This window comes from Vulpes lagopus, chromosome 2, assembly GCF_018345385.1.
Source record: "Vulpes lagopus strain Blue_001 chromosome 2, ASM1834538v1, whole genome shotgun sequence".
Classification (NCBI taxonomy): domain Eukaryota; kingdom Metazoa; phylum Chordata; class Mammalia; order Carnivora; family Canidae; genus Vulpes; species Vulpes lagopus.
Window position 1 is genome coordinate 144,388,304 of NC_054825.1, and position 19,063 is coordinate 144,407,366.

The 19,063-nt window shown below is 40.1% G+C and overlaps 1 protein-coding gene across 2 annotated transcripts in view; it reads right to left on the reverse strand.

Moving 5' to 3' along the window:
• MAMDC2 (MAM domain containing 2) overlaps window positions 1-19,063 on the reverse strand; it is a 149,596-nt gene that overhangs the window by 33,115 nt on the left and 97,418 nt on the right. The gene's annotated exons all lie outside the window — the stretch shown is intronic.

Below are 19,063 nucleotides of genomic sequence, written 5' to 3' on the forward strand. Positions count from 1 at the left end.
AAAGTCCTGGCTCTCCTTCCTTTTGGTAATTTTCAAGTCTATTTTTCACCTAAATAGTGAAAATGTACTTTTTCCAAAATGAATCTGGGGTGGATTCACCATGTAAACCATTACCTAAATAGGACTCAATCATTTGGCATGTAAATGGATTCTAAGAAGGAGAAATAGTAATGTGCTCTCATGTGTTTACTATAGCATTTTATGATGACCATAAAACCAAACACAAGCAATAAAATAAGCCAGCAAGCCAACAAATGAAACAATCCAAAATTTCACAAAAATACAGGAAGTGAATAAACTACGGTACCACAAGTTAAGAAATAGGAAAACATTAACTCTGATTGCTTGTGAATATTATTCAGTAGTATGAAAGTCTATTTCTCTCATAATGAAAAAAAAGCTGGTTATAAAAGATAAAGTTAAACAAAATAAGATAAATTATACTGAACTCATCTAAAAGTACATAGAAAAAAAGCCTTGAAAATTTATCAAATTTGGAACAATTATGTTAGGCCCATGAAATTATATGAGGGTTAAACAGAATTTTCTCCTATTTTCCAACTATTCTTTTTAATTTTGTTATATTTACAACTGAGAAAAAAGAAAAGAAAAAAGAATCAGGACATCTATAATTAAGATGTGGAATGAGCTAGTGTTTCCTAGATTGGCATTGTTTATTATAGTAGCCACGAGGACATGTGGCTATTTAAGAAGTAAAAATAAAAAATTCATTTCTTCAGGCACACGGGCCACATTTCAAGTGCCCAATAGTTACATATAGTTAGTGGTCAAGTGAATTGGACGCAGCAGATATACAGCATTTCCTCATTGCAGAAATTCCAATGCATAGAACTTCCTGGCTCCTTTTGAGAATTCCAAACGATTTGTGAACCGCCACAGTGGGTTAGGTGAAATGCTAAAGCTGTTCTGGACAAGACTAGGCCACTAGGTTGTTCCTATCTTAGAACTCTTTCTGCACTGAGAATACCAGCCAGACCACATGTTGTTCTGTCTTATAAAAGATCCACAGTCAGTTAGCTATGAACTAAGATTCAAACTACGGCCTCAAACCTCAAATCTGTTTGGCACTTGCCTATCAGCATTCCAACACACAAAAGAAACATGACAAGATCAGTTTGTTTGGTGGAACACACAAGATTTTCCACTGTGCTATTAATAATGCTGATAATGTCAGCTCCTATTCTTGGGCCACCATCTTACATTTTGAGGGCTACTTGAAGTGGAAAGGTTACTTTAGGGTAGTTGTGCCTGGGCCAGCTAATGACCAAGCCGGGTTGAGACAGGAAAAAGGGAAAGCCAAACATCCTGGTCTGTTCTTCAGAACCCTGTCCCTAAGTCCAGTTAAGAATGTGACAAGAAGGGAACTGGTCATAGGCTAAATTCTTGAGGGATTAACTTCTTGCTTATTTGTAGATCTTTTTAAAAAGAGTGTTTATTTCATTTTAGGTGGTATTTCAAAGCTAGTGGAATACCTCCATAGACTGGGAAAAAAATTCCTAGGCAACCTGAATATATATTTCACATCTTGCAAGGCATCAGAATGTCCTCCACAACAAATGATTATCACTAACAATTATAAACACCAAAATATCAGTAGTGCTGAGGTTGGAACACTGTGCTGTAGATAAATGAGCACGTGCAATGCCTCTTTTAAGTATGATAAAATGTTAAGTAATATTGTCGATCCTTACTTGACTGTATTTAAAATTATTTGTTTGCAAATACGTTTACGTAGCTCTCCAGTTACTGCCTATTTGTGCTGCCAAAATTAGTCTAGGTAGGGCTCCTCTGCAAGGAATATTCTCTATCAAAACAAAAATTGCAAAGTATCACAAGCACCTAAGGACTGGGACCTTTAAATACACTGAAACAACGTGATCTATGCAGATCTCATTTGCCCTTAAGTTTTAGGAGATTTGCATAAAATCAGGAGCACCTGTCTAAGGGATACATTATTTCACTTTGTTCCTCGTCATCTCCTCAAATACACTAATATACACCCTCTGATGCATTGCAGGATGTTAAGCAGCAACGCTGGTCTCTACCCACTAGATAACAGTATCACCCCCAAGTTGAGACAATCAAAAATAGATGGAGACATTGCCAAATGTCCCTTGAGGGGCAAAGTTACCTCTCAGCTAGAGGTACCTCTACCTATGGTGGGTGGGGGGTGGTAAAACACTGCTGGGTGGATGATAAAACCTCACTTTATTCTTCCCAATCAGCACAGGACAGTTGTTGATGTTTTATAAGCAGACTAGATGGAGTTAGTTTTCTCTTCCTCTCTTTGTCACTGGGAGATGGTTCTAACAAGCAATGAAATATCCTCAAGCTCTGGAAACAAAAGGCAGAGGAGCCAAAAACCCAAGAGAGATGGACGAAAACTCAAGCTACATAATCATCCCCGAGATTTTCAAGGCTCTACTGTTCCAATTTCCTGTGTCAGAAAACTGCAAATTTGTCAAAGGGCCATAGAATCTTTTCTTTGTTTACATTTTTCTCCCTTTCCAAAAAGGATCATCTACTCCCTCAAAACAACATAAATATGGGCAGCAGATCATAAAAAGTAACTGAGCAAACTTTCTTCATAGCCTACAATTTTAATTGTCTTCTAAAGTTATTTTAGGGGGGAAGAGGGACAGTGGGGTGGATAGAGGGTCTGTATGGGAATCTAGTCACAAGGCTGTGTTAATCAGAGGAGCTAGACTATCCCTAGGCCTGTAGAAGTCTGTGAAAGTTCCTGGTTAAAGCACCCAGCAAAGAAAAAGTAGATAAAGAGATATATTGGGAACTTATGTTCTCAAACTAAACCAGGTTAAACTTTTAAAGGAGTTAGGGTTACTGATTCTAACTTAATGAAGTGTCATAATTTAAGGGCTACCCAACCAACTTCGCTGAGGGAGGGAGGTAATAAAGCTTTCCCGAGAGCTGTGGAATATATAACCACAAACCTTTGTTGTGAAGCTAAAAAGGATTGTTTGTATTAAACAGCTAAACACTGGCTGAATTAACTTGTTTTAAAACTGTCTTTTAAAGTAGGCTCCATGGCCTGCTCACTAGACATAGTTGGCCAGATTGTTGGCTTACCCCACCACCTACTTTACTCATTGAATAGCTCCAATTGGGCCTATAATAAGTATGTGAATGATAGTTTCCAGAAATGGCCTTCTATCCTCACATAGAAACATTTCAGTTGTATGCCAACAATATCATAAATTACCCAGGTTCACAAAATGAACCTAGCTAGGCTCCTGTTAAAAGCAGTGGACCTTGACAATTTAGCAGAGGGCCTGATTCTGAGTTAAATTTAACTTTTCTTCTGATGAGGTTAAACTCCTTTGAAATCATTTGGACACATAAATTTGGGTATGGTGACTTCAGAGTTGGTGGAATAATTATTCATAAAATTACTATAATCCAGTCTGTGAAGTTGCAGAGTCTTTCATTAAGATGCTGTGGACACAACTGCAGGGTATCCTATATAATACAGTTGTATTCATTTAACTGTTTGACAATAAGCTGTAATAAAATTCTAAAAATAAAAGAACTGTAAAGCAAAACTAAACAAAGACTCCAATATTAAGACACTTGGCTAAAGGGGTGGAATTTTCTCAAATCCCTAAAGACAGGCTGAGTGGAGCTTCATCTAGAGACACGAGTATAGGACTAGCATTTTTAGAATCCCAGCCATGTTTTGGGAAATAGTTGCTAAATTGTAACAGCATGCCTCCTGCAGATACTATATTTGGTCTTTAGATCCCACAAATGGCAGGATGACCATGTGTTTTTAAATAAGTCTTTAGCTGACCAACACTTTTTTTTTTCTTAAAAGACTCATCTGTTTTGTTTTTTCTTTTTCAAAAGACCCATCTGATTTAATTCAATTTTTGGCTTTGACAAGCAACAAAGATTGGGCAGCTTCCAGTCTCTCCTTCCGTGAGCCCTTCTGCTCATAGGAGCCTTCCGTTCTGGGGTAAAGGGTGTGGTGTGGTAAACCTGCAGATAAACTGCTGAACTTCTTCATTGCTATTTTTGTGGTAAATATTAAGATCTCTCAGCTCACTGATTTCAGAAATCTGCACTATTTTTGGATCTTTTGGTCACTGGGAAGAGAAGAGAGACTCCAGGAGGCACATTAAAATCAGTCACTTTTTAGAATCTGGGAAGACCCAGAGACCCTGAGATACCAACTCGAGATCACACAAGTCCAGCTGCAGAGCCAGATGCAAACCATCACGCTCCAAAGATCCGATAGGGCACGTTTCATTATACCCACCAGTCTCTTTTCTCCCTTTTGCTTTAGGTATTCAAAACTGTGATTCTGAATCACAATGTTGTGTACTCGAAACTAATAGAATGTAATATGCTAATGATACCTCAGTTTAAAAAAAATTATTCTGAAGGGTGTGATTTGGAAACTCCTCAGTTCATAGCAGTGGACCAAACGTGTCTTTGACCTCCATTTACAACCAGCTTCCTGTCTGCTTGCCTCATGTCTGTTTATAAGGAGTTTTTCCTAACTCGGTACCAGAACCCAGCACCAGAACCCAAATCTTACATGGATGGTGGCTAAATTTAAAAGCTACCAGTCAGTAACCTCTCCTGCCTGCCTTCCCTCACCTCAGCCAACATTCTTCTTTGCCTTAGCTGATGACCCTGCCTCCACTTAGGCGCCCAGGAAAGAATGTTTTCAACTCCCCACAGCCACACCTCCCACCTTAGCTTCATTTGCACTTGTTTTCACTCCCTTCCCTTTGTTTGGGAAGCAAGGTCTGTCTGACTCTTAAATTTCTGGTCTTCCCACTGGGGACACAATGCCTAATCTACACAATTAATATTGAGGATCCAAATGGAAAATAAATGTGAGAGGCCTCTGGAAAAATGAACGTTAGACAAAGGTAGATGGTTGATACTAAAAATGATTGTTGGGACACTTGGGTGGCTCAGCCCCTGAGCATTGCTTTCAGCTCAGGTGGTGATCCCAGAGTCCTGGGATCGAGTCCCCCATCAGGCTCACTGCAGAGAGCCTGCTTCTCCCTCTATTTCTCTGCTTCTCTGTGTCTCTCATCAATGAATAAATAACATCTTTAAAAAATTTTTAAAATAAAAGTGATTGTCAGTGTTTTAGGGTCTGACTCACACCCTAATAAAGAGGACACTGTTCTATATATTTATCCCATCAGTCACTCATTATCACTGAAGGGAAATAAGGTGTGAATGCCTTCCTGCTTTTTATATACTCTCGTCAGCAGGCAGGCAGGCTGAACAAAAAAATGCTGGTGGATCTCTGTCCCCTTCCCTCAGGAAGGACCCTTGGTTGAACCCTTCCCTAACCCACGCAATTTAAGGTAATGGCCAATTTAATGGACATCACACTATGGAGCTATTGTTGTAGTTTACTTGGATGGAGATGTAAAAACCCCAGTTCTACCAGAAGACTCACAGAGTGCAGTCAAGAAACAGCAAACAAGGAAGAATCTAGGTCTTTATCCTGACCTTCAACCCTGCTCTGGAACTTCTCCTGGGGTCAGGGGAGGACAGCTGGTACCGTAATACCCAAGCAGGAATATTGACTTTGCTCTACTCATGTCTGAGATAGGGAGACAGTTTTTTGGCCTGATTTTCACTGATTCCCAAGGCAAAGTGTAGATCCATGACTGGATGAAGGGCTGTGGTTTAAAGCTTGCATAACACTAAGCCCTTTGTAGCCTGCCCCAACCTATGTGACCAACTCCTACTGATGGAGAATTGGGCAGTTTCTAATTTCTTAGTATTATACATACTGCTGTGAGGAATATTGGTATCTAAATCTTTGTGCATAACCATGATTCATTCCTTAGGGTAAATTCCAAGAAGTAGAATTGTTGCGTCAAAAGGTATTCATGTGGGGCACCTGGGTGGCGTGGTCGGTTAAGTGTCTGACTCTTGATTTCAGCTCAGGTCATGATCTCAGGGTTGTACTAGGCATGGAGTCTGCTTAAGATTCTCTCTCTCCTTCTCCTTTCTATCCCTCTCCTACCATCCCCCTTCCCTCTCTAAAAACAAAAACAAAACTGTATTCATGTTTGGGGGCTTTCTTTTTGAGACATGTAATTTAATTGTCATCTAGAAATATTATTATCAATTTATCTTCATACTAAAGTTTATGAAAATCCTTATTTCCTTGCATCCTTACCTTTCTGGGGTAATGTGTTTTATATATATATATATATATATATATATATATATATATATATTTTAAGTATTCATAGATATGGCTCATATATGCATATATACATATATTTTGGGTCCAAACTGATTTATTTTTTATTTTAATTTTTAAAAGATTTTATTTATTTATTTATTTATTTATTTATTTATTTATTTATTTGAAAAAGAGAGAACACAAGCAGGGGGACTGGCAGAGAAAGAGGGAGAAGCAGGGAGCCAGACATGGGTCTGCAACCCAGGAACCTGGGATCATGACCTGAGCCAAAGGCAGATGCTTAACTGATTGAGCAAGCCAGGGACCCCAAAAGATTTACTTTTTAATTGACAAGCTGAACAATACAAACAGTATACAGTATGGATATAACTATTGTTAGGAACAGCATACACCAGAGTATTATAGTTTTAAAATATTTAAATCTATTTGATAGACAAATGTGCTATTTTATAATTCTTAAAATTTCTCAGACTACAAATGAAGTTGGATAGATTTGTGCATTTATTTTCCAGTAGTATTTTTCTTTTTCTTTTTTTTTTAAGATTTTATTTTTAAGTAATCTCTACACCCAATACAGGGCTCAAATTCACAACCCTGAGGTCAAGAGTTGTATGTTCCACCAACTGAGCCAGCCAGATGCTCCCCGTAGTATTTCTTTTTTTCTGATTTGCCTGTACATATCCATTGCCCACTTCCTTATTACCTTCTGCTTATTGATTTATTAGGGTAAATACATATATCAAATATCCTAAGAGTTTGCCATATATGTTGCAAACTTTTTTTCCTGGCTTGATATTTGCCTTTCACAGACATTCATTAGGCCATCCTTATCTGAGGAATGAAACTAAGAGATAATTAAATATCTTGGTTTAAAGACTAAGATGAAAAGGGTGGGCTACAATCGTTGTGTGTCCTTGAGTATTTATGGGTACACATGTAACCTGACGTTAGACAGAAAATCAGAGTCACCGCTCAATAGCAGTGCGGCAGGGGATGCCATGGGGAAGTAGCTTGGGGACTATCTGGAGTGACTTCTCCTAGAGGTGGGTACTGAAAAGATAGAGCAGAAAATTGCCAGAGAAAGTCACACAAGAGAGGGAGAAAAAGCTGGAGGTATCTTTCCTATGCAAAAGAAAAGATGGTGTTTTTCTCTGGGTAAAAGTTTTATTAACGTATGAACTGTCAATTTCCAAGCAAGTGAATGGAGCTCACAGCTCCCGAAGCCAGCAAATACTTTACCTGATTTAAGAGCTCAGAAAACCAGAGGATCCCTAGAGAATCTCAATGTGAACATCAAAAAATAATGTTGCCTCATAAGAACTTGGGAAAAGTCTCCCTAAAAATGTAGCCATTTCAAGATTTGGAAATATTCACAGGATTAGGAATTTGAAAGTATAGACGAGGTAGTGCTTTCAGGTTCATAAGCAATCCTTGGAATAAATGATTGCTTCATTAAGTTTGTTAATAAAACCATGGGGAAAGAATGCCTGTGATGTCTTTTCAGATTTCTCCACTGTGCTGGGAGGACAAATGTGGTAATCTAGCAATACCCCAGGAGATTAATTCCTTGGGAAAGTTCTAGAAGAATGCACTGACACAAATGCTACACTCGTGCAAGCTGTGTTGGCAACCAGCAGTTGTGGAAACCAGTCTTCCCAGTAATTTCCCCATAAGTTGACATGAAATGCAGAAGCCTTCAACTAATACCTAAAAGGAGAGAAAAGGAAAGCTCAAGTATCTCAATCCCGTGTTGCTCATAATTAAAGTAATTGAGAATTCCTGGATTGACAACTGACACCAAGTCTAGCTTGAAAAACTCAAGAGGAGTCTCCTTTTCCATACTTCGTCTATTTATTCAGTTCCACATTAAAATTTATTCCACTTGACAGTATAATTTTCCTTGCTATGTATATGGAACTACTCTAATCTGTTCTATAATGTGTTGATTATCTTGTCAGTAGTTAATGACCTTGCTACTTCTACTTTGCACTCAGTGGCCCTACTTTAATTATACCAGGACATTAATATCCTAGGGCAGCCATTTCTCCATGTACCCAGACATCAAGAAATGTGATAGGAAATCTATCTCCTTTCATATATCTTGTCTACACATTGGTTTTCTGGTTCCTTAATCCCTTTAGAGCAGGATGTCTTGTTATCCAATGGCCACCTATTTAGAAGTCTCTTCAGAAACTTACTAGACTTGCTCTTCTATTTGAATGAACTTCTAAGTATTGCCTTTAAGACTTTCAGAAGCCAAGATATTTTACATCTAGTTGCATTTTCATCATTAAAGGGCAAAGTTAAAAGGAAGATTTTAAAAGCACAAATCCAAACCACAGACTTAAATTTCGTTGAGATTCTTGCTAAAAGGAGAAGATTATCCCAAGAGGAAATAAGGAGCTGCAGAGAGCTCTCCACAAGGGCTGTGCTACACTGTATGAAAAGACAGTTGCTGACGTTAAGATGCCTAAAAATGTAATATGTGGTAGAAGAGATGTGGTGGGTCACCCCAAAACATGTCCTTATTACACAGAGAGGTGATATGACATTCTGAATTACATCATTAATGCCTGAGTCAAGACTCGAAGCCAAGTCTTCCTATTCTACAAATCTCACGCTAATAAGTAAGACATGAGTTATGATTTATTAAATATTCAGAGGAAGAGGCACTTGAGATGGGACTTTGAGAGAAAGGTAGGGTAGGATCTTCTCAGGCATGATGATTCCTGTAGCACCATCAGTGGGAAATAGTTGTTGTTGATAAATACTTTGTAGGAGGAAGGCACAGGTCAGAAGGTGAGGAATTCAGAAATAAGAACCTGCACAGGAGTACAGACACTAATTGAAGATGTGTTTTCCAAGAAGTTTGAAGACAAAACATGGGATTGGGTGGTAATTTAAATAGATAAAAAAGTAAAAGGAAGGTTGGTTGTTTGTTCATGTGGCCAACATAGTTTGGCAGTGTATAAAGGACTGTGGATACCGAAGGTTTATGAGAAAGAAATAATTTAGGAAATAAGGTCCCACAGGTGACAGGATGGTGAAATCACACGTATGGATAGACTGGTTGGTTTTGACTAAGAACAAGGGTAATACTTCCTGTCACATGTGCCAGGCGACCCATAGAGGCAAAGGAGGATTTGGGGAGAAATAGAATCAAAGGAGTTTGTGTTGAAAGCCTTCATCCTTTTGGGACATGCATCTGTGAGATCACATCCTGAGACTGAGGCAGGGAGAATCAAGTTGGAAAGTTGCAAGTGAAGATGAATCTGAATGTCTGAGGGCAGAGGATGAGGAAGGAAGTCACTGAGAGGAGAGAGGAATAAAAGGAAGGCTCTCCTATTAGTATGGAGGGGACATTGGAGATCCAGTGGTATTTTCTCTAGCTGTGCTGAGAACCCCAGAGAGGGAAAGGAGATGAAAGTAGCTGCTGAACACTCCCAGAAACTGAGGGGACCAAGGTGGGAGAAGCCTGAAGCACTGGGAGCAAAAGTGAGAGCATCATTGACCACACCTGCAGAATGGAGGCTAGAGAAGCTGTGTTGGGGTCCATGGAAGGCATCCAGAAAATCAAGAAGCCCTGTAAAACCTCCCATCAGTCATTGGGAATAGCAAAATGATTCCAGGTAAGGACGGGTAGTTGGTGCCAAGAGAAGAGTCACAGCTTTGGTTTTAATAAATACCATCATAAAAAGCCCCAAATCAGACTCCATATCTACATGTCTTTGTGTGTCCTTATATCCACTCAAGCAAGCAACTCCTGCCTGTAAGTGGTCACTCCTATTCCTTGCAGGACAGATGGCTCAGGTGCTGGGCTAGAAGTGATCATGGTTTGTATGATCCAAAGGCAGAAACATCTTGCTTCTTCCTTGGACCTCTGTGCTCTTCCTTGCCATCAACCCTATTCATTGACAGTTCAGTTCCACTTTCCAACTATTTGTTGAGTACCCACCCTGTTACAGAATGATGTTCACATTAGAAATTTAGAAACAAATGAGACAAGGCTCTCTGTTCTCTAGAAACTTACGGTCTGATTAATATAGACAGGCAGGTAAGTAGATAATATGCTATGATAGTAGTAGTATAATGATGCTAAGAGGGGCAACAGAAGACAAGAATTCTACGTTAAACACCCTAAAGGAATTCCTCCTTATATGAAGTTCAGCAGGGTTCTTTAGTGTAGGATTTACCAGAGTTTCTAATACGTTACTGCTCATTGTGAATCTTCACATGTGTACAAGGAAGAGAGCTAGTGTGCAAAATTTCCACCCAGCTCATTTGACCACAGAACATTTTTTCAATGAACTACTCAAATGATTTGTACTCTGGGGGTATCCTGAGAAGTGCTGACATAAGTTTCTTGTGGAGTAAAAAATTAAATGTATTTATATTTATATTTTCTCAGACTGGCCAGATAGGGGTTCTCTCCAAATCCTTAAGTGACTTTTAAAGTTTATTTGTTTTTTAATTTTATAGCAGAGTAGACTCAGAAGGTTTGACCATTAACCCAAAGATCATTAAGCTGAGCTCAGATGAAACAGAATGGCTGGTCATTCTCTCATTAATGGACCAGTTAACAATTTTTTTTTTCCAAAAGAAATATTTAACCAACACAATCTTGAGTTGCTCCCAGTGCTTCTAATTAACAGACCATTTGAAGATCTTTGTTAAAGAGAAAACTAGCTTCAGGCCAGGAGATATTGCAGGACCTAATATATATGCTACAATGACCAAGAATAATTTTAAACTAAGGATTTGAACACACAAAGGCTAATGTCTGTGCTCTCTCTTTATGGAATTTCTGACAATGACTCCAGTTTCTCCTGACATTTGGTTTTTAGGGAAAGCACTTTGGAGTGAATTGTTCTCTTTCCTTACTAATGTCCCTAGTGTATAAAAGTCTCAAGGGGACTCTTGATAACCTGCCCTCCGTTTAGTAATGTGCTGGGGAAAAACAGATCAAGAAAACCATTTCATGACTCATGCCTTTCAAAATGTTTCAAAGACATTAAAAAATTTATTGTAAGCTGTTCATGACTGTAAACACAGCCATGTCATTAAGAAAGCTTAGTACTATTAAAATAAAGACTTAATCCTGACTTTATTTTTAGCTTAAAGAATACTGAACAGCAAAAATCAAGAATTATGCAGAATTGTCCACATACTGTAGAGATGCTGCCTATGAAATCTGACAAGGATCAGGACATAGAAAAAATATCCTTTAGTCTCAGGCATTCTCTCCCTCTCCTTCTGTCTCTGTTCAGTTAATTTAATACATGCTGTGCTAAGGGCTTTACTTGACACATTTCATTTGTTCTCCACCATAATCCTTTGAGGTAGGTACTACTTGTATACCCATTTTACATATGAAGAAAAGTGAGGCTCAGCAAGATCACATGACTGGCCCAAATTATGAAGGTGTAAGTGGCAGAGAACCCACTCACGAGAACTCTAAAGCATTACTCTGTATTTCCCTCTACCCCACAGCCCTCCTTTGTCTGTGGTGGCCCACCATAGATTCCGATCCCTTGTAGAAGCTAAAGCTATTTCTAAAATGTGACTACTAAAAAAAAAATAAAATAAAAAATAAAATATGACTACTGGGCATTAATGATAAAGCTCTCAAAAATTTTTTTTAAAGATTTTATTTATTCATGAGATAGAGAGAGAGAGAGAGAGAGGCAGAGACACAGGCAGAGGGAGAAGCAGGCTCCATGCAGGGAGCCCGACATGGGACTCGATTCTGGGTCTCCAGGATCATGCTCTGGGCTGAAGGTGGCGCTAAATCGCTGAGCCACCCAGGCTGCCCAAAGCTCTCAAAATTTTTACAAATCTTGAGTTAGGTAGGGCTGGGCTCTCTTTCTTGCCGATCCTATGCCTTCAACCAGGAGAGGGCTGAGGGGCATAAAGTCCTGGTATAAAACAACATGGATTCTGAATTCAAAAAGACCTGGATTTACTTCTCATCTCAGCCAGCTCTGTGTGCTACTGAACAATGTCCTTAATACTCTGCCTCAGCTTTCCTCATCTGTTAAGTGGAGCTATACTGCTTCCTTCCTCAGGTGTCACAGTATCAAATGAAGCAACATACATCAAGTGCTCAGTATGGTCCCCGGCACCCAGGGAGCATTTTATGAAGGTTCCCATTGTTGTGGGCAGCTGTGCCAACAGTACACAGAATCTGTCCATACGGCTACTTTGCTAGAATGGCCTCAGGGAAATTGTTGCCATTGCTACCATTTCTTTAAAGAGCTATATATTAGAGTTTCCATCAAACATTAGACCGTCCATGGAAATAGCAGGTAGTTATTAATTGAACCAGCCCATTGTCCTTAAAACAGGCTGGATAAGGACCACTAGGGCAAAGAAAGGAATGGAAGCATCCAGAATAGAAGGCATCTGGGAAAGCACAGATGAGGCAGCGTGTATATATTAGGAGTGACGGAAGAGAAGCATGTAGGGGAAAGGCCAATGGTTTTGTCTTCTTTGAGGCCCGTGCTGCCTCTCACTCAGCTCAGCTCTAGGCTCACATGACTCATTCAAGAAAGCAGGTTATACTAACTAGCAAAGCAAATATAAGGGCTCATTGTCATTATTTTGAATATGCAGCATAGATACTCAAAAATATCTACTCAATGTTTTCTTTTTTTTATGATTTTATTTATTTATTCATGAGAGATCCAGACAGAGAGAGAGAAGCAGACATAGGCAGAGGGAGAAGCAGGCTCCCTGCAGGGAGCCCTATGCGGGACTCAATCCCAGGACCCCGGGATCATGACCTGAGTGAAAGACAGACGCTGAACCACTGAGCCACCCAGGCGTCCCTCTACCCAACATTTTCACCAGTGAGAATTAGGACCAGGATTAAGCCAGGTGTAGTCAAAATTTTAAAAAGGCTTTTAAGCCAGGACACAGGTATGAAAACATAGCTGTTCACTCTGTGAGTTAGGGCCTGACTACTCACACTTGACCAGCTTTAGGGTGGCGAGGGCATGAAGCAGAGGCTCCTTCCTACAACAGTGCAGTAAGCTCTGAGCTTAGGCATTCACTTCTGCAGAACATGACGTTGGATCCATTTGATTCTGCATCTAGGGTAGCCAGGACACTAAAAGGAAATGTCTCACTTCCCTTGCAGGAATGTGGTAAGAATTAAATAAAATAGCAGGAGGTGCCTATGCCCCAAGACACACTAGGGAGTCTTACTTTCTGCAGCTGCTCAAGAATAAGCCTTCTCTGAGACTGGGTAGAAACCTTGAGCATCTAAAGACACCTGTGCCAGGGGTGCTTGGGTGGCCCGGTTGGTTAAGCATCTGACTCCTGGTTTCAGTTCAGTCCCATGATCCTGGAGTCATGGGATTGAGCCCTGCTTTGGGTTCTGCGCTTGGTGCAGAGTCTGCTTTGTATTCTCTCTCTCCCTATCCCCCCAAGCTCCCCTCAAATAAATAAATCTAAAAATAATCTTAAAAACTAATAAAAACCCATGCCAAAGGGCATGGATAAACATGGGTAAAATCCTGCTCTGCCACTTACCAGCCTTAGAAAGTCCATTTGTTCCTTTTCTTAAGTCATTTTTCACTGTTCATTATTCATCTACTTACTCATTGTCCACATAGACATCAAACTAAATTTATTGAACAAAATGTTTCTGATGATCTACTTTGCACCTGGCACAGTGTTAGATGCTGTAGATACAGAAATGGACAAGACTGACAAGGCCCTTGTCCTCATGAAGATTATATTTTTATAAGAAGAGAGATGGACAATGAACATTTAAAGTTTCCCAGGTGATTGTGCCAAGGGTCAACAAACACTGCTCAAAAGTCAGGATCTGTGAGTTATCCCACAATTAGTGAACAGTTGTGATCTAAGTAGCTGTTAGGTTTGGGGTTCCAGATGAGAAAAGTAAGGAAGAAACAGGTTTATAAGAATATGAGAATATCATTCAGCCATGAAAAAGAACAAACTCTTGTCATTTATAACAACACAGACCTTGAGAGCACTAATGCTAAGAGAAATAAGAGAAAGGCAAATGTCATGTGATCTCACTTATATGTGGAATCTAAAAAAGAAAAGAAAAGAAACCCAAGTGCATAGACACAGAGAACAAATCAGTGGTTGCCAGAGGTGAGGGGTAGAGAGTAGGTGAAATGAATGGAAGGAGATCAAAAAGTACAAATTTCCAGTTATAAAATTAATAAGTCCTGGGAATGTAACATACAGCATGGTGACTGTAATTAACAATACTGTATTGCATATTTATTCATTCATTTATTTTTTTAAAAGATTTTATTTATTTATTCATGAGAGACACAGACAGAGAGAGGGAGGGAGAGGCAGAGACACAGGCAGAGGGAGAAGCAGGCTCCATGCAGGGAGCCTGACATGGGACTCGATCCCTGGTCTCCAGGATCACGCCCTGGGCTGAAGGTGGCGCTAAACCTCTGAGCCACCCGGGCCGCCCTGTATTGCATATTTAAAAGTTGCTAAGAGAAGAGACCTTAAAAGTTTTCATCACCAGGAAAAAATCTGTAACTGTGTGGTGACACGTTACGTGTACTGTGGTGATCATTTCACAATATATACAAATATTGACTCATTGTTATATGCCTGAAACTAATATGATGCTATATATCAACTGCACCTCAATTTTAAAAAGTCCTAAGATTGCAAAGCCCATAAAGGGTGGAATTAGGATTTGAAACCAGAGAGACTCCTGTGTCTTTGCTCTTAATCAGTGTGTTATACTGTCTCCAAGATGATGAACAAGAGGCTTAGGATGCCCAGGGAGCCCTAACTATTCTGGGGAGCAGGGCCAGAGAAGCACTCTCTGTGGAAGTGGGGTTTAAGCCATGATTTATTTAAGAAGAGCCTAGGCAGAGGACACAGGGTGTACAACTATCCAAGGTAGGAGAGAGGCGTGAGTTCCAGGAACTGAACTCGCAGTGTGGTTAGAATAGAGAGAGCAGGAGGTGAAGCTGGGGATGGGGTTGGTGTCAGAGCACACAGAGTCTCTTCCTTAAAAGCAACAGGAAGCCAAAAGGTTACTCCGGGGTGGGGAGGTTTGGAGGGCGTTTTGCTCATAAAAACTCTACTGCCAGGCAGAGCACAGATGGGAGCAGGACAAGAGTGGCCTGCAGGTAAGGTGAGAATATAATTTCAATTTTCAGCATCAACTTATAGACCAATGGTTTTCATCCAAGGATGGTTTGGCGCTTCTGGGGCCATTTGGAAATGTGTGGAAATAATCTGGGGTTGCATTAATTGCAGATGTGAAAAACCGAGTATTGTGAGGGACGCCCCTACCCGAAGGCAGAACTGTCATCTTCCAAATGCCACGGTGGCCCACACTGGATATCCAGCCATTGGCAACACCAGAAGGCTTCACTGTAGGAACATAAATATTCTAAGCCATGACAATGTAAAAGCTATTGTATGGCTTAGAGACGGTGACAAGAGAAGGGGCAAGACAGGTGAAGGGAGATGTAGATGTGAAGATTCATTCATCTTACATAGGAAGTTGTTAAGAGACACTATCTAGAGTTTACGGGTCCAAATATAGATGGTTACATGTATTAAAGTTGTAAAGAGCACCAAAAGTGAAAAATACGATATAACCAAAAATTGTGAAGAGAGAAAAAAGGAGAGGGAATAGTATAAGTAAGCTAAAGTCCTTATCTTTCCTCGCAGGGAACACTATTCAAGTTAATGAATCAAGAAATGGATGTGGAAATACAATATTTAAAATTAAAGAGGAAAATATTCCCAAATCAGGAAGAAAACCACCAGAAAAAGAGATGCAACTGGAGTTTGAATTCAGGAGGATGGAGTAGTAAGGGCAACTCTGACTTTTCATTTTATCCCTTCCCTGAAACGTCATTTGCATCTTACTTCCACCTATATATGTTACATAAGTAAGGGCCCCCATGGTGGCTGCCAAATGGCTCTCTCCCTCTCTGAGGAGCTGGTTCTGTTCAGCAGGGACCTGCCAAGAACTACAGGCCACCTTCAGACGTATGTCGAGTTTCCTGGTGGTGAACTGTACTTTCTCCTCTTGGGTGTTGGGGCCAGATGTATGACTAGTTCCTTCCAAGGCTGAAAGAACTTCCCTGCTCCCACGGGGTCCAGATCCCTTTTTCCTCATGTGGTCGGAAGGGAACAAAGCAGCTGCTGGGTGGGTCTGGACGGGAGCCCAAAAGACAAACGGCAAGTTGTGCAGGGAGTCCTCACTGGCTGAGGGGCTTGCTCCCATTCCATGGCATCAGGTAAGAGCAGGGACACACTCTAAAGGAGCGGGCAGGTTTCTAGAGGTTATGGGGGGACAGGATGAAGTAGGGTGGGTGGGGGCATGAGCAAGAATTAGAATCCAGACAGCCTGAACCTAACCATCCACTCATCAGGCTGGGTCTCTACTTGTTATTATTTTTTAAATGTCCAATTAGTTGAACTATTCTATTTTTCTCAATGAGACCCTTCCATGAGACAGTGAGATTGGACTGTTGTTAGTTGCTTACGTATCTGTATTTTAGTCTTCTGTTGTCTGTGATCTCCTCCTCAAGGGCAGGGTCTGAGCCTCACTCATCTTTATAACTCCTGCCCTGAGCATGTATCTAATAAATTCTGGTTGAATAAAGGGATAAATGAATGGATGAATGAATAAACAAATGAAAGTCAAATGAATGAGTAAAATCCTTATTATATCCCCCAACTTTCAAAAAAAACATTAGGGGATCCCTGGGTGGCTCAGTGGTTCAGCGCCTGCCTTTGGCCCAGGGCGTCATCTGGGAGCCCTGGGATCGAGTCCCGTGTCAGGCTCCCGGTGTGGAGCGTGCTTTTCCCTCTGCCTGTGTCTCTGTCTGTCTCTCTCTCTCTCTTTCTCTCTCTCTCTCTCTACGTCTATCATGAATAAATAAATGAAATCTTTTTTTAAAAAATAAAAAAATTAAAAAAACATTAGCATAACAGGGTATGGAGTATAATGAACATTTCCTTAGTTCCTGGTGTGTCCCTGATTATGTGAATCTGGTGCATGTCTGTTCGTGTGTGTGTGTGTGTGTGTGTGTGTGTGTATTACCATACTACTTCCCAGAGTAAATAACTGGTAATGGGAAACAATTTAAGCCTTTGGGATCCCTAAGAGGTGCAGAGAGGCTTGGATACCTCCAGGACTAACAGATCAAAGAGGAAATTCAATGACATTGCAAAGGTCAGATGACATTTATGGAAAGATAGACTCACCCAGGAAATGTTTGGAATTGGCTAGGCAATAAGATTAAAGAGCATGAGTCTAGACTAAGAAGAAATGGGAACCTCACACCAGAAACATCACCTAGCTTCTCCTATCATCCAGGGGGCAAACCAAATATCTCATTCTAACCACCTGATCAATATACAACGGAGTTAAGAAGGGGAGGCCTGAAATAACATTACCTATTTAATTAGCATAAAAATAAGACAAGTTGTGTCTATGAGACTGTGATAAAACTTGTATGCTTATGTTCTGCTAGAGATACGGTAAATTAGCTCAACCCTTTTTAGAAGTCAGTAAGTCACAGGGCACCTGGGTGGCTCAGTCGATTGAGCATCTGACTCTTGATTTCAGCTCAGGTCATGATCTCAGCATTGTGGGATCAAGCCCTGCGTTGGGCTCCATGCTCAGCAGCCCAGCAGGGAATCTACTGGAGAGTCTCTCCATCTCCTTCTCCCCGACTCATGCACTCTTTCTTAAATAAATAAATAAATCTTAAAAAAAAGAAGCCAATTACTGAGACTGCCATGTCATGATAATCACAATTTCTTCTTGCCTAGCCATGGAAAAGAACTTCGTAAAGATTTTCAAAGATCTTTGATTAATCACTGAGAATTTAATCATGCCCTTGTGGGTATTCCAATGCACTAAAAATAAGCAAGCATCACTATGATAGGGATGGTGTCCCAAATTTCATTAGCAGATGGATGAAGTTATGTTCTGTCTGGATGGTTATAACCAGCAAACAAGCCGAAGCCATTAAAGTTTGTGAAGAAGGTTCTACTAATCTTCTAGGTTTGTATCTTTCCCTAGGGAGCCTGGGTAATTCCTGGTTAATAAACGTGATCAATTGATTGGATTCATTCATTTAACAATATATTTTGAGTTCCCATTGTGGGGATTTGAAGAAGGGGATCTCTCATATCTTTTTTTGAGTGCATTCCTGCTCAGAGCAAGTACTTGAAAGACATTTTCTGGTTGAATGATGGGCTGAGACAAAATGAATTTTCCCATACTGGTTTCATATCTGGTTTGTAGTCGACAGAATTTATTACTTCTGTAAAACTTTCTTAAGTTTAGGAGTTGTTAAACTTGGGAGATTATAGTTTTCTTTTATATCCCCCTTGCAGTAAATACTTCTTTGTATTCTCATTGCTATCAGAATCAGCGGCTGATGGTACCCTTACATAAATTCTCTCCATCTGGGCTCGCTCTCATTTTTTACTGAGCGTCTCTACCTTGTGTTAAGGTAGGGCTTTAAGCTTTTGAGCTTAAAGCCTCAATAAAATCAGGCTCACTGATTTCACCCTTTAAAGTAATTTAGTATTATAAATTATAATACAGTGATTAGTATTCCTATGTGTGTCATACATGTGTGCATGTGTGTGTGATACACACACACACACACACACACAGAATTGGGGCTTCAAATTAAAGTTTAGCTGTTGAACTTGGACTATCCATGCATTCACCATCTTTGGTCTATTCTCAGGGAATCTGAGAAATAAACAAGCAAACACTCTCGGTGGCCATGATTCTGAGACGGAAAACTGAAAAGAATTTATAGGTAATACAACTTGTGCATGGCT